This window comes from Schistocerca serialis, chromosome 7 (genome assembly GCF_023864345.2).
Source record: "Schistocerca serialis cubense isolate TAMUIC-IGC-003099 chromosome 7, iqSchSeri2.2, whole genome shotgun sequence".
In the NCBI taxonomy this organism is placed as follows: Eukaryota; Metazoa; Arthropoda; class Insecta; order Orthoptera; family Acrididae; genus Schistocerca; species Schistocerca serialis.
The window spans coordinates 500798160-500822282 of NC_064644.1; the positions used below are offsets into that span (position 1 = coordinate 500798160).

Sequence of the window (24123 nt, forward strand, 5' to 3'; positions counted from 1 at the left end):
GACTGGTGTGATCTTCGAAACAGTTTCCTTTTCAGTCGATAGTCACTAAAACTTATACACCCAAGAGTAAACACAAATTCTTCGCGGAATCCGAATTTGCAGGAGTGCTTGTCCAGGGAGGGAGAGCTTTGTGGAGTTCGGAAAGTAGGGAAGAGGTACAGGCCAAAGTGATGTGAGGGCAGGTCGTACGTCGTAGCTGCATAGCTTAGCTGTTAAGAACAAGGTTTCTGTTTCGAGTGGCGGTCCGATACACGTTTTTATTATTTCATGAAGTTTCAGCTAGGAATTCGTTTAGAATTTAATGTGCGATTCAGTGCGGCGACAGAATATGCTTAATGGCAGCGGTGCTAAATCGTTTGGCAAAGAAATTGACTTATTATGGCTTCACTGGCACTGGCAATAAATTTTAAATGTTCTGCGCGTCTATTAAATTTTAGTGCAATTTGTGTCTGGAATAAAACACCAAGATTACGTGGGTACACGAAGAAAAGGTTTTACGTTGCTACCTATATTCGAGTTTTGAACTGAACCGCTTCGTACAGCGTTAAGTACAGGACTATAGAATGCCGTATCAGTTCGGTGCAGTAACGAGGGAGTTAAGCTGAAAGAACAGGTTTATGTTTTGTGAACTGTAATTTCTTAGGTATCTGTGATATAAGAAAGTTACTGCATGTGTGAAACGCTGGTCCGATGTAAGCGAGGGCATTATGGCCCTAATTATAGCAGATTACATAAATGAATAAATAAACCAATCGATAAATTTTTATAACTGGATACGACAGCGACTGATTAACCTTCGAAAAGATACCGTGACGAAAGGTACCCCTCTTTGTTGTAGCTTCTTCTCTCTTCTATCAATCCAACCTGGTGAGGGTCTCAGACTGATAAGCAATGCCAAAGAATCGGTCGAATGAGTGTTTAATGAGTGTTTTGTAAGTCACTTGTTCCGTTGTTTGCTCGAGATTCTCCCAATGGATCACAGTTTGGCATATCCTTTTCCTACTATTTATTTTACACGGTCGTTCCACTTCAGGTCGCTCCGGATGGTTACTTCTAGATACTTCACGGTACTTACTGTTCCCAGTGATTTGTCGCCAATAGCATAATCGCACATACTGGATCTCTTCGCCTATGTATGCTCAATACGTTGCATTTTTTTTTTTTTTTTACGTTGAGGGTGAACTGCCATTCTCTGTATCAATCGTCGATCCTCTGCACGTTTTCCTGCATTACGCTACAATCTTATGACTCCCCACCATACCTTCTGTCCGCTCCTTCCTCTGCAATGCGTTTTGTTTCCTAGCTTGCTTTATTGAATGAAGGAATAAGATTAGTAGGAGTTCTTGAAAGATATCGTGGTTTGAAAGAGTACCTATTGCCTACGATACGTTTTATTTAATTATCACAGGTGGAGTGGAACAAAATTTCTACATACAGACACACGCAAACAGTTACTTAAATTTTCATCACTGATGTTTGCTCTTAACCGACACTTACTAATTCAGCAAATGGTTTTCCAGCTCTCGCTATATTAAGCGCAATCTTATAACTTGCACGTACCGCTGGGCTATTATTGCTGTCGTCCTGAAAAATTGAAAACAGTGCTCCATAAAATGTTAAATCAGTTAGATGAGAGACATGACGAAAGGAAGTCGCAGATCTCTCGTGACCACAGCAACTACGACAGATTCATCTGGTATCGTCAGATCGCTCTTCTTAAGCTCAGTCAATTTCCCCAACCGCTCAGAATCCGAGAATAAATTGTAGTCGTCTTTGTGAAATTTATTATAATGGCCTTCAATACTAAACTTCCGCTGACCAGCGAGAATACTGCCACATATTAAACATTTCGAATTTTCACGTTTTTGCACAAAGAAAAAATGATTATCCCATTACTTTTTAAAAGCTAGCAAATCTCCACTTCTCCGTTTCCTCGTTTCACTCTGCATTTTCCGGTTCTTGAAATACAACGTTCACTACGTAATGGTCGCTTCGCATCAACGTCCGCAGCTTAGCCTGGCACTACACTGCTGCAACCTGCCGGCTGTCGCCAACTGCCGCAGTCGACGATTGCACGCGAGCAGCACACGTGCAGCGCTGTGCGCTCGTGAGCCGCGTGCAACGTTTGCCCACCCCTGTACTAGATCATTAATATAAATTTTAGGTAGCCAAGGCTTCATAACAGTCCCTTGGGGTACTCCCGAAATTACCTCTCCTATCTGCGGTGAAGTATTGTGTTCAGTTGCAAATTTGGTCTGACACTCGGTACGCTGGTATTTTATTCACTAAACGACAGTGTGGAACTGAATCGAATGCCATCAGGAACGCACGGTACGCGGCATCAGCGTAAGAGCCTGGGGTAGGAACAGATGGTTGGTTCAAATGGCTCTGAGCACTATGGGACTCAACTGCTGAGGTCATTAGTCCCCTAGAACTTAGAAATAGTTAAACCTAACTAACCTAAGGACATCACAAACATCCATGCCCGAGGCAGGATTCGAACCTGCGACCGTAGCGGTCCTGCGGTTCCAGACTGCAGCGCCTTTAACCGCACGGCCACTTCGGCCGGCTAGGAACAGATGGACAGATGGAAATGGGAGAGGAGGGGATGTACATATAGAGGGGAGGCAGAGGTCCACAGGGAGAAGGGGAGGAGGATGTGGACAGAGGAGACGGACAGAGAGGGGGTGGAGGTGATGTGCAAAGAGAGGAGAGGAGGAGGTGCATCTGGAAATGTGGAAGAGGACATGGACTGAGAGAGTGGGGGGAGAAGGAGATGGACGGAGAGAGGAGTGAGGAGAAGATGGTCAGATAGAGATGGAGGAGGAGGAGATGTACAAAGAGAGGGGAGATGGAGAGGGTGGAGCAGGACAGAAAGAGTGGTGTAGGAGGAGGTGTTCAGGAAGAGGGGAGGGCTAGATGGGCAGAGGAAGGCATACGAGATGGACAGAGAAGGGGAAGAGATGATGTACAGAGAGAGAGAGGAGGAGGAGATGCATAAAGAAAGGTGGAGGAGGAGATGGACCAAGAGAGAGAGAGAGAGAGAGAGAGAGAGAGAGAGAGAGAGAGAGGGGGGGGGGGGAGGAGGACAGAGGGGAAGGGAGAGGAGATGGACAGAGAGTTGGGTGGGAGATGTGAGCAATATACTGACATAGGCATGCACTGGCGATGCCACGGCTAAGAGGCTAGTAGTCCTACGATTATGCAAGTGTATGTGAAGACCGTTCATGAAAACCAACAATTACCTCAACAAGCTCTCCTCCAGTTTAGCACAAAGATTTGAGTCTGGCTGTTAGGGAAGGTCGAAATCGGTTCCTGAACGCCTAATTGTAATGGTGTCGGAAAATACAATAGCTTCGTAACAAAATGACCTGGTAGGTGGGAGAGCTGTGCTGGTGTGCAGTAGGTCACCCGCAGACCGGTAGCTGCGGCTGCAAAATCGAACCGCAGGGGACCCACAAGAGAATCGCCTCCGTCAGTAATGAGCAATTTCGAGCAATATCGAGCGGGACCGGCCGCAGCACTTCATTCTGCACATCCGTTCGCAACAGATGAGTCACCGGCCTCTCTCTGGCAGAGCGTCCTGCGTGTGGCCGTGCGTACACGTGCGTGAGGACGCCTGCCCGCCGGCTAGAGCGGCTGTGTCAGTGTGCGTGCGCTCCGGCTCTGACGCTGCCAGCGCAATCTGGCCCCCTTCCGGCTACCGCTGCAGCGGCAAACAAATGAGCGATGCACAGTGGTCGCGGTACAGTCGCCGCCCACGTCGTGTGCAGCAGTAACACAGAGCGTCCGCCACAGCTTCCGTTGTACGCGTTATCCCTGTAGCTGTACCAGCACTATAGTCCGATTTAAAGTAGTTGCGTCTGACGTTTAGTGTCCAACGTTGGGACGTCATCGCGATACGCACTGCCTGTAGGAAGCCACCACAGCACTGCAGTCTCTACGGCGATAGAAAATCAAAGTAAAACAATCTGAAATTCATTCACGGTGAATTTCTCCATAGCATATCTAAGCATGTCAAAAATCTGTTCTTATTTTTAATTATGGGCAGAGTTATCTTATACAGGGTGGTCCATTGATAGAGACCGGGCCAAATATCTCACGAAATAAGCATCAAACGAAAAAACTACAAAGAACGAAACTCGTGTAGCTTGAAGGGGGAAACCAGATGGCGCCATGGTTGGTCCGCTAGATGGCGCTGCCGCAGGTCAAACGTATATCAACTGCGGTTTTTTAAATAGGAACCCCCATTTTTATTACACATTCGTGTAGTACGTAAACAAATATGAATGTTTTAGTTGAACCACATTTTTCGCATTGTGATAGATGGCACGTTAATAGTCACAAACGTATAAGAACGTGGTGTCACGTAACATTCCGTCAGAGCGGACGGTATTTGCTTCGTGATACATTACCCGTGTTAAAATGGACCGTTTACTAATTGCGGAAAAAGTCGATATCGTTTTGATGTATGGCTATTGTGATCAAAATTCCCAACGGGCGTGTGCTATGTATCCTGGGCGACATCACCCAAGTGTCGGGACCGTTCGCCGGATAGTTAGGTTATTTAAGGAAACAGGAAGTGTTCAGCCACATGTGAAACGTTAACCACGACCTGCAACAAATGATGACGCCCAAGTAGGTGTTTTAGCTGTCACGGCTAATCCGCGCATCAGTAACAAACTGCGCGAGAATCGAGAATCTCAAAAACGTCGGTGGTGAGAATGCTACATCAACATCGATTGCAGCCGTACCATATTTCTATGCACCAGGAATTGAATGTCGACGACTTTGAACGTCGTGTACAGTTCTGCCACTGGGCACAAGAAAAATTACGGGACGATGACAGATTTTTCGCACGCGTTCTATTTAGCGACGAAGCGTCATTCACCAACAGCGGTAACATAAAGTGGCATAATATGCACTATTGGGCAACGGAAAAGCCACGATGGCTGCGACAAGTGGAGCATCAGCGACCTTGGCGGGTTAATGTATGGTGCGGCATTATGGGAGGAAGGATAATAGGCCCCCATTTTATCGATGGCAATCTAAATGGTGCAATGTATACTGATTTCCTACTTAGTGTTCTACGGGTGTCACTAAACGATGTTTCACTGCATGACAGAATGGCGATGTACTTCCAGCATGATGGATGTCTGGCACATAGCTCGCGTGCGGTTGAAGCGGTACTGAATAGCATATTTCATGACAGGTGGATTGGCCGTCGAAGCACCATACCGTGGCCAGCACGTTCACCGGATCTGACGTCCCCGAATTTCTCTTTGTAGGGAAAGTTGGAGGATATTTGCCATCGTGATCCACCGACAACGCCTGACAACATGCGTCAGCGCATTGTGAATGCATGTGCGAACATTACGGAAGGCGAACTACTCGCTGTTGAGATGAATGTCGTTACACGTATTGCCAAATGCATTGAGGTTGACGGACATCATTTTGAGCATTTGTTGCATTAATGTGGTATTTACAAATAATCACGCTGTAACAGCATGCGTTGTCAGAAATGATCAGTTCAGAAAGGTACATGTATCACATTGGAACAACCGAAATAAAATGTTCAAACGTACCTACGTTCTGTATTTTAATTTAAAAAAACCTACCGGTTACCAACTGTTCGTCTAAAAATGTGAGCCATATGTTTGTGACTATTACAGCGCCAACTATCACAAAGCGAAAAAAGTCGTCCAACTAAAACATTCATATTTCTTTACGTACTACACGAATATTTAATAAAAAATGGGGGTTGCTATTGAAAAAAACGCAGTTGATATCCGTTTGACCTATGGCAGCGCCATCTAGCGGGCCAACCATAGCGCCATCTGATTTCCCCCTTCAAGCTAGACGAGTTTGTTTGTAGTTTTTTCGTTTGACGCTTATTTCGTGAGATATTTGGCCCGGTCACGATCAATGGACAACCCTGTATATGCAGGGTCTTAGGAGTATAAGTGCAGATATTTCTATTGATGACCAAGGACAGTGCGCTGAACGTACAACAGTATTTACTTTATTTGCTTACCAATAATTATAGCTACTGGAGACGGAGGCGTGGACGCAAAACGGATTGTGTTTACTGGCAGGCGTGGTCCACTTCGTGGCATAGTTACGACCACCCAGAAAATATCAGGTAGTAAATTATGTGGTGAGTTTGCAGGGAGACTGTTATACGCAGACAGAAAACAACTATGACGTTGAAGTGGATAGATATTAAGGTACCAATTATCCCTGTATCTGTACCTATACCCCTAACAACACATACATATAGGGGTGAAAGTTGTCCGTACAAGAAAAAGCATCAGACCTAACACGTCTATCTCAACGAAAAACCTTTTTTTCGTTTATTGCCAAAGTGTCTCCGTCGACAACAGATCTTTTAAAAGCTGCGTTTGGCATGTCTAATCATCGGAAGAAATGTGCGGTTGATAGGATACGCCCTGAGGCATCAAAGAATCGTCAATGTGGTACTGGAACGAATTTCGTAGGTTGAAAATTTCAGAGGGAGACGAATGGACGAAGGGAGTGAGCAGACTCAGACAGACTGCGATAGAAACGAACAAGCACGTTACGTTGTCACGAAATGTGATATCTCGAAGAAGAATGTCAGCATGTTCCGCGAATGACATGTGTCAACAGGGCGGAAAAATGTCGAAATAGAAAGCAACACAGCAACGTTGCGTACACACCGCTGGTGAAAGATCCAAATTCCAAGCAAACAGACAAACACGTCGGGTAGGTAGCCGTTACACAGTTTCAAAAAGTACTGACACATACGATAAACTTCCGTATAAATATTCGTACCTGATTACGCAAAACAGAATTTTTGTCTTAATAGAAAAATCGGCGATGTGCACTTTTGAACTCGACGCCGTGTTTCTTACACATGGGAAACCAAGGGGAGGGTCGGGGGCTCATAAAACCCTCCACAAGATAGTTTATACTTTCACATACGTTAGTTCCCACATTTTAAGTAATTTATCGTGAATAAGGCAGTATTAATACTAAGGATTTTGAAAGTGGTTAGGAGCTGTAATTTTTAGCTATTTCCCTGGTAGCTGCAGGGAATGAGCAAACACTGCAAGAAATGCATGTTCGAACATAAAGGCAGATGCTAATACAAGAATAAAGGTTGCGCCGTTATATTTGACTACGAATGGCACCTGTGTAATGTTCTCACTAAGTCGCAAGTGTCAGTCGTGATAGGAAAGAACCCTGAAGAAGAGAAATTTGTTAACATCGAGGGGGGGGGGGGTGTGGTACCTGCCACGGGCGGCAATTTCAGTGGGTGCCAAATTCTCATTCTTGAAGAAAAAAAACCTTGTTACACAAAGCGCGTAACATCCATGATTTTGAAAGTATCCCTGTCGGTTTCTGAACATATTCGAACACGTTCTAAGCTGATTCCTGAACGAATAATAAGTTGATTTTTGAATGCATGCACAGTGTACGTGATGCCTCTGCCAGGGAAATCCCCGTCGCATCTGGAAATAAAAAAAGTTCCCCGGAGACAAATGGTTCAAACGGCTCTAAGCACTATAGGACTCAACTTCTGAGGTCATCAGTCCCCTAGAACTTAATTAGGTTAGGTTAGGTTAGGTTAGGTTAGGTTAAAAATTAATCAAACCTAACTAACCTAAGGACATCACACACATGCATGGTTCAAATGGCTCTAAGCACTATGGGACTCAACTACTGTGGTCATAAGTCCCCTAGAACTTAGAACTACTTAAACCTAACTAACATAAGGACATCACACACATCCATGCCCGAGGCAGGATTCGAACCTGCGACCGTAGCGGTCGTGCGGTTCCAGACTGTAGCGTCTTTAACCGCTCGGCCACTCCGGCCGGCAAACTGATTTTACACGCGACTAATCTCAGAGAGTAGAGTGTATCAACGGCAGATAAGATTTACAGCAATACGGAGCAATAACTAAAAAATAATGATACGCAGGGACTTTGGAAAGTAACCCGCGTCGCGACCGCTGCAGAGGAGAGTACGTGTACTGTATATCTTGCAGACACAGTTCCGTGGGAGCGCGAATAACTGGTGCATCTCTTAGTACTAATGAAATAGGGCGGTGAATGGAAGGATACTACGCAGCACAAATACATGAAATAGTACGATTATCGTGGGTGAAACATCTAAATTGCACACGGATTCAATGTGAAATTATGGCGGTATAAGGACGAAATGAAACGTCGCACTCAGCCGTAGTTAAGTGCTGCCGACAATTTGACTAAGTCCGGACAGACGTGGGTGATGGAAATGAGCATTTGGCGTCATAGGCCGGGAGGCCCCTTGCAGGGCAGGTCCAGCCGCCTTGGTGCAGGTCTTATTACATTCGACGCCACACTGGGCGACCTGCGGGCCGGATGGAGATGAGATGATGATGAAGAGAAGACAACACCCAGTCCCTGAGCGGAGAAGATCTCCGACCCAGTCGGGAATCGAACCCGGCCCCGTAGGACAGCAATCCGTCACGCTGACCACTCAGCTATCGGGGCGGACAGACATGGGTGATGAGTGGTATGAAATGGAAGGAGCATGTGAAAGCTGTGATATGGAAGGCGAATGGTCGACTTCGGTTCATTGGGAGAATTTTAAGAAAGAGTGGTTGAATTGCTATAATAATAATTATAAAAGGTGGCAATTTTATTTACGACCTGTCTTTTAAATAGATATGATGGTATCTGATATTGAAGTACTAATGCAAAGAACCGTAATGATGCTAAAATGCTTTAAATTCTTGCTATGATTTAATCTTTAAAATTTAATAATTCTCTTCCTGTTAATATTTAAGTAATTAACTTACGTCGTTCAGATTTCGTAACGCTGACGGCGTTAAAATTTAAAGTTATTCAGTCCCTGTTTTGTTTTCTTTCAATTGTTGCGAGCCAGCGTTGGTGCAATGCTGTTCGCTTTCAAGTCTACACATTTATAAAAATCAGATCCAGGAAACACTTTTGTGATCACGGTTGCGATTTAGACGGTATTCGCGTAATTGTACTGATTAAGAGTTATCGTTTCCGAAAGATGCAGGTTCGATTAAAGCTGTGTGCACTTTTGCGCGTATAATGAAAATATTCCTAACACGTCGCGTAACAAAAGGTAACATGCGAATCACAACCGTGGTCAAACGAAGAAAATATATGACGACACAAATGTTCTTCGCTGTTATTCAGGACAGGTTTAGATGAAACACTGCAATTTTCAGTCTTTAGAAATCACAAGACGATACACTTTACGAGATATTTGTTTTTAATAACTTGTATTTATCTTATCTTATACAATATGGTGATTGTCCGCAAGTATTATCTCTCTCTCTCCTTTTTATAGCCCTTATACATTCACATTACATACATCGATTAAGAAACTTTTCTTTCTCTACCGACCAGTACGAGAACAAAATCCGCCCAGACCAAATGTCTTACATAGAATCAGTTCTCACTTAACAATCATATATAGTTTCGTAGTACAAACAATGCTAGTTTATTCCGTGCACTAGAAAGTCTTTCATTCACTGAGCACAAAAATTAAAATAATAAAATTGTAATTACATTTTTAATATCGTCAATTCCTCTTTATATCATGAAAATAGGGTTTGACATCGTCGTAATATTATTTTTCATCGTTGTAGCACTATATGGTTCACCTGTAAAGACGTATTCTTGACTACAGCTCGAGTGCTTGGGGTCCATACGAGGCCGGATTGAAGAAAGACATCGGAGAAATCAAATTCAGGCTGCTAGATTTGTTAATAGTAGGTTCGAACAAAATGTGAGTATTGCGGAGATGCTCCAGGAACTCAAATGGGAATCACTGGAAGAACGGCGAGGTCCTTTCCCAAAATTTAGGGAACCAGCAATTGAAGCTGACTGCCACATGATTTACTGCCGCCAACATATGTTACACGTAAGGACCACAAAGATAAGTTCCGAGAAATTAGGGCTCTTACGGAGGCAAATAGACAGTCGTTTTTCCCTTGTTCTGTTTGCGAGTGGAACAGGAAAGAAAAAGAGTGGTAGTAGTACTGGGTACCCACCGCCAAGCACCGTACAGTGACTTGCGGAGTATCTGTGCAGATGTAGATGTAGGTTCTGAGCGGGACAATGCCCATGCAATCGAGGAACTGATTCGCAGTAATCGCAGATTAACTGTCGTGGTCGTAGCTCAGCAGATGTGCATCTCAATAGGCAGCAGGCCCGGATAGAGGGGTTTGGTGGCGGCGAAGGGGGGGTGGGGGGATAGGGTGGGGGGTGGGGGGGACGTGGTACCTGCCACGGGCGGCAATTTCAGTGGGTGCCAAATTCTTATTCTTGAAGAAAAAAAACCTTGTTACACAAAGCGCGTAACATCCATGATTTTGAAAGTATCCCTGTCGGTTTCTGAACATATTCGAACACGTTCTAAGTTGATTCCTGAACGAATAATAAGTTGATTTTTGAATGCATGCACAGTGTACGTGATGCCTCTGCCAGGGAAATCCCCGTCGTATTTGGAAATAAAAAAACTTCCCCGCAGACAAATGGTTCAAATGGCTCTAAGCACTATGGGACTCAACTTCTGAGGTCATCAGTCCCCTAGAACTTAGAATTAATCAAACCTAACTAACCTAAGGACATCGCACACATCCATGCCCGAGACAGGATTCGAACCTGCAACCGTAGCGGTCGCGCGGTTCCAGACTTTAGCGCCTAGAACCGCTCGACCACTCCGGCCGGCGCACGCAGATAAAAGGGGACCGGACTATACGAGCTGAGCCGTGTAAACCCCAACGCGTGAATGCCAATCGCTGTTTGCTTATGTGACTGGGTGTGCCAATGAACAGCGTTGTTATAATTATTAGCGAAATCTATAGATTCAGACCGTCAGAGTGGAAATAAGCAACTAACAGGTGTAAAAGGTAAGAAAGATTACGTATTATTCTTCTCGATGCATCCAAGAGACTGAAATTTTGACAGAATTTTTGCTATAGCGCTACACTACTAAGGGCTAGTTGTACAATCGCTGATTAGCAGCCGCGTAAGTTCTATTCTCGGAATAGCGCGGAAAACGCGTTGTACGAACACGTAATAACGCCGAATCGGACAATAAACGCGGGATAACTAAACTGGTGATTCCGGTATGGTCAGTGAAGTTATTCGGCAACAAGTTTTGACATGGTAGGAATAGTTACAGAATTAGTGATGACAAGATCGTTTGTTAGAACGCAAAAGGAGAAGAAATGGGGACGTGACACAAATTATATGGAAGAATATGCCGATTCCAAATATATATAAAAGTTATGTAATACTACTTTTCGATGTCATGCTTGAGAAACTGGAGTGTATGAATGAAATGTGAAACTATTTCCTGACATAAAACTTTTTCTTGTAGTAGGCCTAATAGGTATTTTATAATGGTACTTCGTGAATTATATTCTGTAGTGTTATTTATGTAAATTAAGTAGATAAAAATGACAATTTGTGACATAACAGTCTGGCTTATTTGGCGTGTATTACAACAACTGGCCTATTGCGTTTTATCTAGCAGACACCGGCAAAATAGACGTAATCAAATCGGGAAAGCACACGTCATTGGTACTATCTGTATTAACACCTATTTTCAGTATTACGCAACGACATTTTGATTTTTCGTGTAGCAATACGTCTGAGATAGTAAATTATTTCGCAGAAAGAAAAGCACGCGGTGTAAAGCTGTAGCAAGATCAGAGAGGGGAAACATACTGGGTCCTATGGCTTGAAGAAACGTATACAGTCTTGCTTGTCTCTTGTCTTTACCGGTTTTATGTTTCCTATGTTTAATCTTATGTCACTCAAAACAGAAAGTTATTAGCTAACATGCAATAAAGACGCCAAATTTTCTGAAGAGTTCTTATTCTCCCAGTCACAAATAATCCCACCCAGTATTAATTGTGGCTTTTTTTTAAAGGGGTAGGATGTCAAACCGGCCGACTGGGAGCAGAAGAGGCACCACAGGACATCCAAATTTCCACTGCTATGAATATAGGCTTGATGGCCCCCATTACAAAGTATATATGCTAGAATTCCACAGAGCGAAATACAGTGACGTGCGTTAGAAGAATACTGTGTGGCACTGCACTTTGGCACATTTAAGGCCAAATATCATGTTTCACATTTCCTTGAACATTTACAGTGTGATGGTCAATATGCAGGGATGTGACAGGAATGATCATTCGAAACAAAAAAGCCAAGTAAACATGGACTCTAAAACTCGTACCTTAAGAACTATGAGCAATTCTTGATCTTCGATACAGTGACACAAATCTCCTTTACTGTAACCTCTTTGCTTTGCATATTTTAGGAAACGGTAGTAAGGACCAAAACAAGAAAAAATGTCCAGGAAAAATGTTCTCTAAAATACATTTCTTAAGAGCCATGAGAACTTGTGCATCTTCGTTACTTTGAAACACAAGTCTCTAATGAACAAGTGATCATAACTTTTAAGGTATGCATTTTAGAGCAACTGGACGTTTATTTGTTGTTTTGGTCTTTACTACCGTTTCTCAAAATATGCAAAGCAAAGAGCTTGCAGTAGAAGAGTTTTGTTTCACAGTATCGAAGCCCAAGAATTGCTCATAGTTCTTAAGGTATGCCTTTCAGAGCCAATGTTTACTTGACTTTTTTGTTTCGAATGATCATACCTGTCACATCCCTGAATACTGACCATTACCTCTGAAACATCCTGTATATTTTAAGTATCAAACTCTTAAGAGAGATGTGCGCTACAAAATGAACATATTTTTGAACAACTGATGTTTCTTCAGTTTTTGATGCCCTGTCTGAAGCGCTCGAAGGGGAGGGGGTGGGTGCAGGGAGGCACTATCAATTTTTTGCCCCAGTTCGGAAACAACGTAGACCCGGGGCTGATAGGCAGTGCTCAATCCATCGTCCGAGATCGTCTGCGGTACGGGAAACCACACAAACACACGCTCAGTTCCGCGATCGCTGTCACCTGTACACAAAAAGGCGCAAACTTTATTGGCTCTCTGCACTTTATTGAGTGCTACTCCGTGGAAGGCAATAATTTCCTAAGCCGTATCATTATGCTCGATGAGACATGGGTCCATCATTTCACACCTGCAACAAAAAGACACTCTATAGAATATACACAAATCTCTTCGCCTCCACGGAGGAAACCGTTTTCTCCGATTGTGTACACGGCAAAGTGCTTATAATGCCGATCAGCACTGTGCAACACTGACATCGCTGCGCAAAGCCATGAATAACAATAGTCGTGTAAAATTAAGCAAAGCCATGGTTCTCCTGCATATCTGTGCAACAGCTACATGGCGGTCACAACACAAACTTCGCTTCAGCGTTTTCGATGGGAGTTTTGTAAGCATCCGTCATACAGTGTTTATCACCATGCGATTTCCGTCTTTACAGTAAGCAGGAAGAGCATCTTGGAGGGAAGCAGATTTTCCATTGCGAAAGACGTTCACACAGCGATTATCGCTATCATTGAGAAATTGAACGATCGCTAGAACGTCCCTACCGTTGTTTACTGAGACTTTGTGAGGATGTTGAAAAATAGAATCATGTATCTGCGTCTCTTTTAAGAGTTGTGCAGCATTCAGTAAAATTTACTTGGCCAGCCATATTAAAGTGTAACTTACTTTTAAAAGCCCCCTCGTAATTATAACTGAACGGGCTACGTTAGAACTAGTGTCCCCTCGGAATTATAATTATACAGGCTAGGTTGGAACTCAGGTTTATTGTCGTATAAGTCTGTCAACTATGCGGATGACACAGTATTCACATCGCTGCTACACCCCTAGATTATTCGCACGTTTCACGGTTAACACACCAGCGACAATATATTTGACGTTTAAACCACATGCAGCGTCATAAATTGATTCATGTCTGCCGAGCACGCGAACTCATTTTGTGTACCGACAGAATCCCAATAATTAAATGCTTGTATTAAACAGCACAGTTGAATATCAGTTAAATGAGATACAAGAGTCAACAAAATCTCAACACAGCTGCATCGGCGTGTGTAAATTTAATTACGCAGTAGCTGCCCGTAGTTGTCCAACGTCAACGTGATATCGAAACAGCACCTAGCCTGCTTCTCTGAAAATAGAAACATAGATATTAACACTGCAGTTCCACGAAACTTTTAATACTGACACCACTTTTTATCCGCAGTACTGGGACTGAGTGAGGTGGCGCAGTGGTTAGGACATAGGACTCGCATTCGGGAGGACGATGGTTCAAACCATCATCCGGCCATCCTAACTTAGGTTTCCCCTGATTTTCCTAAATCGCTTCAGGCAAATGCCGGTATGGTTTCTTTGAAAGGGCACAGCCAATTTCCTTCCCCCTCCTTCCCTAATTCGAGATTGTGTTCCGTCCCTAATGACCTCGTTGTCGACTGGACGTTAAACACTAATCCCCTCCGCAATACTGGAAATTGGGCAGGACATAATTTAAATGTAACTCGCAGACACATACAAGAGGTTTACCATTTTCGCTGTAAGTTCAGTTAAATCATTCATCTTGGAAAGTAGCTTAAAAGAGTAAACACTTTTAAACGTGTATGAGTATGTCCAGTATCATGCGTAGTAACCGTAATTGTACTAAGCTTGTACTTTGACAGTTGGATGAAATCACTTTGGCTTTCTACGATAGCAGATGCAGGTATGTTACGGTATGTTTCTGTTGCGGGCGGAAGTGGGTCACTCAATATATCTGAAGAATCTCTCTTAACTGAATTAGAACGGGAGAATACCTCAAACCTAGCAAGTATGGTGTATCGCTGATCGCTCGAATATGATACTTTTTTTTTTTTTTTTTTTTTTTTTTTTTTTCATCAGTCTACTGACTGGTTTGACGCGTCCCGCCACGAATTCCATTCCTGTGCTAACCTCATCATCTCAGAGTAGCACTTGCAACCTACGTCCTCAATTATTTGCTTGACGTATTCCAATCTCTGTCTTCCTCTACAGTTTTTGCCCTCTACAGCTCCCTCTAGTACCATGGAAGTCATTCCCTCATGTCTTAGCAGATGTCCTATCATCCTGTCCCTTCTCCTTATCAGTGTTTTCCACATATTCCTTTCCTCTCCGATTCTGCGTAGAACCTCCTCATTCCTTACCTTATCAGTCCACCTAATTTTCAACATTCGTCTATAGCACCACATCTCAAATGCTTCGATTCTCTTCTGTTCCAGTTTTCCCACAGTCCATGTTTCACTACCATACAATGCTGTACTCCAGACGTACATCCTCAGAAATTTCTTCCTCAAATTAAGGCCGGTATTTGATATTAGTAGACTTCTCTTGGCCAGAAATGCCTTTTTTGCCATAGCGAGTCTGCTTTTGATGTCCTCCTTGCTCCGTCCGTCATTGGTTATTTTGCTGCCTAGGTAGCAGAATTCCTTAACTTCATTGACTTCGTGACCATCAATCCTGATGTTAAGTTTCTCGCTGTTCTCATTTCTACTACTTCTCATTACCTTCGTCTTTCTCCGATTTACTCTCAAACCGTACTGTGTACTCATTAGACTGTTCATTCCGATCAGCAGATCATTTAATTCTTCTTCACTTTCACTCAGGATAGCAATGTCATCAGCGAATCGTATCATTGATATCCTTTCACCTGTACCCACTCCTGAACCTTTCTTTTATTTCCATCATTGCTTCCTCGATGTACAGATTGAAGAGTAGGGGCGAAAGGCTACAGCCTTGTCTTACACCCTTCTTAATACGAGCACTTCGTTCTTGATCGTCCACTCTTATTATTCCCTCTTGGTTGTTGTACATATTGTATGTGACCCGTCTCTCCCTATAGCTTACCCCTACCTTTTTCAGAAACTCGAACAGCTTGCACCATTTTATATTGTCGAACGCTTTGTCCAGGTTGACAATGATACATAATAAATTTAATTTTGTGCATCATCCTGTTAACTGTCGTGCACTAATTGACAAATTAAAGCATTACTGGCTGGACACTTCAGAACGTTAGATTGAACTATCTAGTTAGGGAGCAGTCTTCGTGAACGTGCTTGGGCATATTGGCTTGGCGGTATTTGAGTCGCGCCGTAAACGTCGTTGCGTACCATACTGTTCGTGAAAATTGGAGCGCGCACAAGGAATGGCCTGCACCTCTCCAAAATCGGGGGACATGTAGAACAGTGGAACCGTATTAAGTCATTAAGGTCGTAGAGAGCGACAGAGTTGTGTGACTGTACAGGTCAGTGTTACTTTACGCTTGCGTTGGCGCAGAGCCGTCAAACGAAGCAGAAACGTGCAACCATGCGCCGAGATGACTCGTCGACGTCAAAGGGAGCAACATTAACATGTGAGTAGGTTCAAACGGGGCAGAATGATTGGCCTCTGTGAAACAGATTTGTTGCTCCGTGACACTGCGGCTCCTACAGGACACGCTCTACAATGATGAGTGTGTGGAACCACAGGATAGAAGAGGATCATACACAGCGGCCACAATGCTGAATGACCGCCATTCCCTCCGTCTCGACATAACCGACAAATCACCTTCCTCCACGTTGTCGGGTCGAGGTTGAGGCACTGGAACGGTCGTGGACGTGTCTGTGTCTGCTGAGCGCCAAACTGGTGGCATGCATGCCATTGCGTCGGCTTCCAATGACCGGAAACCACGGACGCCTCAGACTGCAGTAGATAGGTGGACGCCGCCACTGATGTTGTGGGTGGTAAACTGTAGTGCAGGGCTTCACAACATACGTGCTCGCGGAGCAAGCTGCGAGCAGCAAGGCACGAGCACGGAGCAGAGCGAGCGCGCTATCCCCACTACCGGACCAGAGCGCGGAGTGGGGAAAGTCAAGTGGGGTACACAACAGCTGCCGCCAGTCAATGTAAATCCGCGGCCACCTGCAGGGATATCACTCACGAATTATTACTGCGACAAATGAAACAAATAAAGGAGAATGTACACATGCCACATAATTGTATTAGCTTAGTGTATGCCTCTACATTCGCATTAATTTGTGAACTTTTACACAATAAAAGATGTCACTGAAGTGTGGGATTCTCAGTTATCTTGTACTTTTTGCCCTTTACAATTGCGTCTATGTTCGGAGTAATTGTTCTTGTGCATTTTAGGCGCAGCGTGCAGATTAAATTTCGATCAGACAATGCGTTTCTCAGGCGCGTGTTGTTACATTGCATTGCAGAGAACAGTTGTTCACAAACATACGTGGAACCGAACATTGATATTATTGTAGCCGCCAGTTTGTGCAAACGAGGAAATCTATCCTGAGGGAAGTGTCTGTAGAATTCCAAAATGTTTTTCTTGTCCTGAAAGTTGTCTCTGTATTCTCTGTCACACTGCAGGTCAATAATTTCTTGCTACAGCTCAGGACGAATCTCTTAAATATTCGCTGAATATGAAGAGAACAGATCAAAATCACTGTCTAGTGCTGTCAGATCTTGAAAGCGCTAATCAACTAAACTATGTGAATAACGTTCACAGTGTTTGTGAACATCTTGCATGGATGATAATTTAGGAAAATGAGCTAGGTTTCCTGTTTCCAGCTGGCTCGCCCAAAGTGTCAATTTCATTTTAAAAGCTCGTATTCGATCTATGAAATGAATAATTAGCAGATCTTTACCTTGTGGTAAAATGTTCAAAGCATTCAGATGGCTAGTTAAATCTGCTACGAACGCGAGATCACATTCAAACGTGCGCGCGCATTTCCCCTCCCTCCCTACTCCGCGACCTTGCACCTGCTCGCGAGCACTTGCCTGAGCAGACGCGAGTACTCGCGCTCAAAACCGGCCAGTTGTTAAGCCCTGCTGTAGTGGTTTCGGGCGGGTTCCGCTTCAGTTTGATTCACCGTAAGGCTCGCTTATGTTTTAGACGCTACCGTGGTGAACGCAGTCAGGCTCCATTGTTGGGTGGCATAGTGGACAAGTGCAGCGCCACTGGCTCTCATACGCATAGAGGGCAGCGTGAACAACAACCGCTACACCGAGGAGGTTTTAGAGTGCGAGGCACTGCCGCCCCTTCGACAGTCACTTCCGCACACTATATTTCAGCGGAAACATGGCCATTCACATTTGGCAAGGATTGTGCAAACCTTCTTCAAAGGACGATGGGTATCACTGCTTCCTTGGCCGGCACGCCGGCTATGTTCAGACGACACATGTCACTTCCGGTCTTCCTGCAACCATTGCTGATGCCTTGCGGATGCACTTACAGGGCGACAATTATTTTAAAAAAACCGTAAATCAGTGCACACACTTTATTCAACATATAACGTCACTAAAGATATTCGGATTTAGGTTGTGACATATTCTAAATTTCTACATGCCTGCCATCATTCGCGATGATGTGGTGGGAAAGGAATAGCAAAATTCTGCATGATCCGTTGATGTGTCGGAACATTGATGCTGTCGATGACCTCCTGAATAGCTGTTTTCAGCTCAGCAATATTTATGGGGTTATTGCTGTACATCTTGCATTTAATATACACTGCCCTCCATAAGTTTGGAAGCAGCATGCTGCGTATTTCAATGGAGCAAGATGAAAGTGATATATGTGAGTTATTGGTTACAATACGGAATAGCAAGCTCAAATAACGGTTAATAACGACACGTACAATATTGTACACTTAATTATTGTACATATACATACATATGGGAACATACGAGTACTGCTTCGTTTTATGTAAACGATGTTACCTTTCCAAGTAGTTCTACTAAACACGCCAGGTGGCGCAAGTAGACCGTTTGGTTATGTTGAGGTACGATGTTTACATTTCTGTTCACTTGTAGTTGCGTTTGCATAAAGGTATTACACGCCGCGGCCGGCCGAAGTGGCCGTGCGGTTAAAGGCGCTGCAGTCTGGAATCGCAAGACCGCTACGATCGCAGGTTCGAATCCTGCCTCGGGCATGGATGTTTGTGATGTCCTTAGGTTAGTTAGGTTTAACTAGTTCTAAGTTCTACGGGACTAATGACCTCAGCAGATGAGTCCCATAGTGCTCAGAGCCATTTTTATAACACGCCGCGAAAATAATTGAAAATGGCTCCAAAGTGCCAGATTCCTTATGAATCGCGGGTACGCCCTAATGATAATCACTTTGCACCAAGAAGGCAATAGTGTCCGAAAAATAGCAGAGAAACTGATGATTTCCGTCAGCGGAGTTGTCAAAACGATACACCGGCATCGAGAAACAGGCTCCTATGGAGATCGTCCTCGCTCAGGAACACCCAGGAACATAGCAGAACGCCAGGAAAAGTATTTGGTAGTGACCAGTAAACGTAACAGATTAAAAACTGTCCGTGAATTGACTGCTGAACTAAACGCAACGAGGGATACACCGGCGAGTATGAGTCAACTGTGAGACGACGCCTGGCAGACAACAACCTCCGAGGATATGTAGCAACAAGGATACAACTCTTGCGCATTGTTAACAAGAAGAAAAGGCTTCACTGAGCTGAGGCATACCAACAGTGGGCAGCGGGGATTGGGAAAGAGTCTTATTCACTGATGAATGTAAGTTCGAAATATTTGAAAGTAAACGCCGTCAATTTGTACGCCGTTTACCCCATGAACGCTTGAGTCCTCAGTCCATAATTCCAACTGTAAAGCATGGAGGGTATTCTGTGATGGTATGGAGATACTTTGGAGGGAATAAAGTCGAAGATTTCGTGAAAATAGGTGGAAAACTGCACCAAAAGGATTATCGTGCCATTCTACAGCGACATTCTAAGACATCTGGTTTGCAGCAAGACGACGACCCGAAACGTACGTATCGCTTGTGTCAGAACTATGTGAAGTCTCTAGAGGATGTGGAACAAAAATGGAAAAAATTCAGAAACATCGTCCAGTACGCCTTAGATAAGTTCGTACCGACTAAGGTCCAAAGCGAGGGGAAAGATCCACCGTGGTATAACAATCATGTACGAAAGGTACTACGGAAACAAAGAAAGCTTCATCATAGGTTTAAGAGTAGTCGAATCATAGCTGATAAGGAAAAGCTGAACGAAGCAAAAAAGAGCGTAAAGAGAGCAATGAGAGAAGCATTCAACGAATTCGAACATAAAACATTGGCAAACAATCTAAACAAGAACCCTAAAAAGTTTTGGTCATATGTAAAATCGGTAAGCGGATCTAAATCCCCTATTCAGTCACTCGTTGACCACGATGGCACCGAAACAGAGGACGACCGAAGAAAGGCAGAAATACTGAATTCAGTGTTCCGAAACTGTTTCACTGCGGAAAATCGTAACACGGTCCCTGACTTCAGCCGTCGCACGGACGCCAAAATGGAAAATATTGAAATAAACGATATCGGAATTGAAAAACAACTGCTATCACTTAGTAGCGGAAAAGCATCCGGACCAGACGAGATACCCTTAAGATTCTACAGTGATTATGCTAAAGAACTTGCCCCCTTTCTATCAGCAATTTATCGTAGATCGCTGGAAGAACGTAAAGTACCTAGCGACTGGAAGAAAGCGCAGGTCGTTCCCATTTTCAAGAAGGGTCATAAATCAGATGCGAATAATTATAGGCCTATTTCGCTTACGTCAATCTGTTGTAGAATAATGGAACATGTTTTGTGTTCTCGTATTATGACGTTCTTAGATAATACAAATCTCCTTCATCATAACCAACATGGATTCCGCAAACAGAGATCATGTGAAACTCAGCTCGCCCTATTTGCCCAAGAAATTCACAGTGCCGTAGACACTGGCGAGCAGATTGATGCCGTATTCCTGGACTTCAGGAAGGCATTTGATACGGTTCCGCACTTACGTTTAGTGAAAAAAATACGAGCTTACGGAATATCGGACCAGGTTTGTGATTGGATTCAGGATTTCCTAGAAGAAAGAACACAACATGTCATTCTTAACGGTTCAAAATCTGCAGATGTAGAGGTAATTTCGGGAGTACCGCAGGGAAGCGTGATAGGACCTTTATTGTTTACAATATACATAAATGACTTAGTTGACAACATCGGTAGCTCCGTGAGGCTATTTGCAGATGACACGGTTGTCTACAAGAAAGTAGCAACATCAGAAGACTCGTACGTACTCCAGGAGGACCTGCAGAGGATTAACGCATGGTGCGACAGCTGGCAGCTTTCCCTAAACGTAGATAAATGTAATATAATGCGCATACATAGGGGCAGAAATCCATTCCAGTACGATTATGCCATAGGTGGTAAATTATTGGAAGCGGTAACGACCGTAAAATACTTAGGAGTTACTATCCGGAGCGATCTGAAGTGGAATGATCACATAAAACAAATAGTGGGAAAAGCAGGCGCCAGGTTGAGATTCATAGGAAGAATTCTAAGAAAATGTGACTCATCGACGAAAGAAGTAGCTTACAAAACGCTTGTTCGTCCGATTCTTGAGTATTGCTCATCAGTATGGGACCCTTACCAGGTTGGATTAATAGAAGAGATAGACATGATCCAGCGAAAAGCAGCGCGATTCGTCATGGGGACATTTAGTCAGCGCGAGAGCGTTACGGAGATGCTGAACAAGCTCCAGTGGCGGACACTTCAAGAAAGGCGTTACGCAATACGGAGAGGTTTATTATCGAAATTACGAGAGAGCACATTCCGGGAAGAGATGGGCAACATATTACTACCGCCCACATATATCTCGCGTAATGATCACAACGAAAAGATCCGAGAAATTAGAGCAAATACGGAGACTTACAAGCAGTCGTTCTTCCCACGCACAATTCGTGAATGGAACAGGGAAGGGGGAATCAGATAGTGGTACAATAAGTACCCTCCGCCACACACCGTAAGGTGGCTCGCGGAGTATAGATGTAGATGTAGATGTAGATGAAGAGGTTCGTAAAATATTGAAAAACATGGAATGGCCGCCCCAATCCCCTGATTGTGACCCAATGGAGCTGCTATGGTATGAATTGGACAGGAGGACCGTAAACTGAACATCATGAGTGGGTCACAATTGTGGTAGATCCTGCACCAAGAATGGAGATTAATTCCAACTGAAACCTTGGCAAAACTGACGCAGCGCATGCCGACAGTGATGAAAGCAAAGGGTGGCTATTTTGAGGAATCGAAAATTTAATCGTTGCATCTTGCTGTGTTTTATTTGTGCTTAACAAACATTTGGAAAACAACAAAATGCATTTTTATACTGTATTTCCTTTCCATTGTCTATAATTACTAGGTGTTTCCAAACATATGGAGGCTAGTGTAGCTCCACAAAAAGGAGTTGCATGTGTTCAGATCCGGAAAATATGGCGGCCAAGAGCGGTTCTAGGCGCTTCAGCCCGGAACCACGCGAGTGCTACGGTCGCAGGTTCGAATCCTGCCTCGGGCATGGGTGTGTGTGATGTCCTTAGGCTAGTTAGGTTTAAGTAGTTCTAAGTTCTAGGGGACTGATGACCTCAGATGTTAAGTCCCATAGTGCTCAGAGCCATTTGAACCATTTTTGAACCATGGCGGCCAATCAAAGCCCATGCTAGTGGCGTCTGGATACCCCAGAGACAGAATGCGGTCGCCAAAGTGCTTCTCCAGGGCATCAAACACACTCCAGCTTCGTTGGGGTCTAGCTCTGTCTTGCATGAACCATATCTTGTGGAAACCAGGGTCATTTGGGCAACGGAGATGAAACCATATTCCAAAACCTTCACGTGGCCATCGCTAGTCACCGTGTCAACAAGGCATATCGCACCGATTGTTCCGTGTCTGAACACTGCGCATCACACAGTCACCCGTTGAGGATGAAGAGACTTCTCGATCGCGAACTGCGGATTCTCAGTCCCCCAAACGAGCCAATTTCGCTTACTGGCGAACCCATCCAAATGAAGGTGCGCTTCGTCGCCAAATCAAACCATGTATGCGCATACTTATTCCCATCATGCCCCTCTGCCAACCGTGCAGTTTTAACGTCCTAACTTAAACCGTTCAGAAGTTATGACCGTTTTCTTCCATATAGGTGAATAACTGCCATCCTGTTCGAACCACGTAGATGTGTGTTTTCTAGCAGCATATGAAGTCTCTCTTTGATTCCATTCTACGGCGTATAGCGGCTCTGATTGCAGCACGAAGTGGCTTTACAGTGTGCTGAATTGTCTGAATGGAAGTGCATTTACAGTTCAATAAATTTAATTAATTGTCTATTTCCATTTTCGTAATCTATAGAATAAATGTCACTGTAATTATACGTCTTCTTCCTAGTGCTACAATTTTCAATAACGGTAGTGTAGGTGACTGTGAAGTTTGACACCCATTCGGAAGATTAAGCCTTCTTCAGGTTGGAACATCACAAGGCTTCATGGTTCAATTGGAATTGGTATTTCTTCGTCCTCTGAGCCAAGATACTGTTACGTGACTAGACTTTTTGACATGTACAAATCATTGTTAGAGGTGAAAGAAGCGAAAAGTAGCAGACAAGAAACTTACGACTGCGAACTGAATCTCTAACATTTGGGACTGTAATTTAACACTTATCTACTTAGCCACTTAGGGATTTTAAAATCTACTGTTGGCCATTCAGTTTAATTTCCTGTGCTTTCCTCAAATCACCAGACCGAGTGTTGACACAGATATCTTTCTTCCCGTTTCTAAAGCTGGAGATTATGCCTTGTCCCTTGTCTCTAGACACCATGTTGTCTACAAAAGTTTGAGCCTTATCTTCCTGCCTGCTTTAAATGTACAGCATGGTGCCATTTTGTCTTGTCGGAGATCATGAGATATACGGATGGAAGTTAAATCCGCTGACAGGCGATGTGCAATACCCCTCGTATGGTATTGAGGGTACCAAAGATACGCAGCCGACGAGCGCAGTTCCACTGTCGTCGCCACCCCATAAGACACTGAGGAGGAGTTTGGGTTACTCAATGACGTTTTAGAAATCACGCGCGTTTCACCACTGTTTGCTACTATAATTACTCGGATTCATCCGAAAACGTCGTGAACAGCGAAGAGCTGCTGATATAAATTCCTCTAATATACAACCATATGTCATAAAATATTTACAACAGCTTACAAGGCAATAGAAAATGGGGCGAAATAATATAAAATTCATAATTTCTTACTGGATTTTATAGTTTTCCACAGCATTAGTTATATGTGGCCTTGTCAGCAGTCGTGAATACACACT

General features: G+C 43.9%; 1 protein-coding gene across 1 annotated transcript in view; it reads right to left on the bottom strand.

Moving 5' to 3' along the window:
• The window catches only part of LOC126412375 (semaphorin-2A-like), a 1156194-nt gene that overhangs the window by 921309 nt on the left and 210762 nt on the right, over positions 1–24123 (bottom strand). The window lies entirely within an intron of this gene.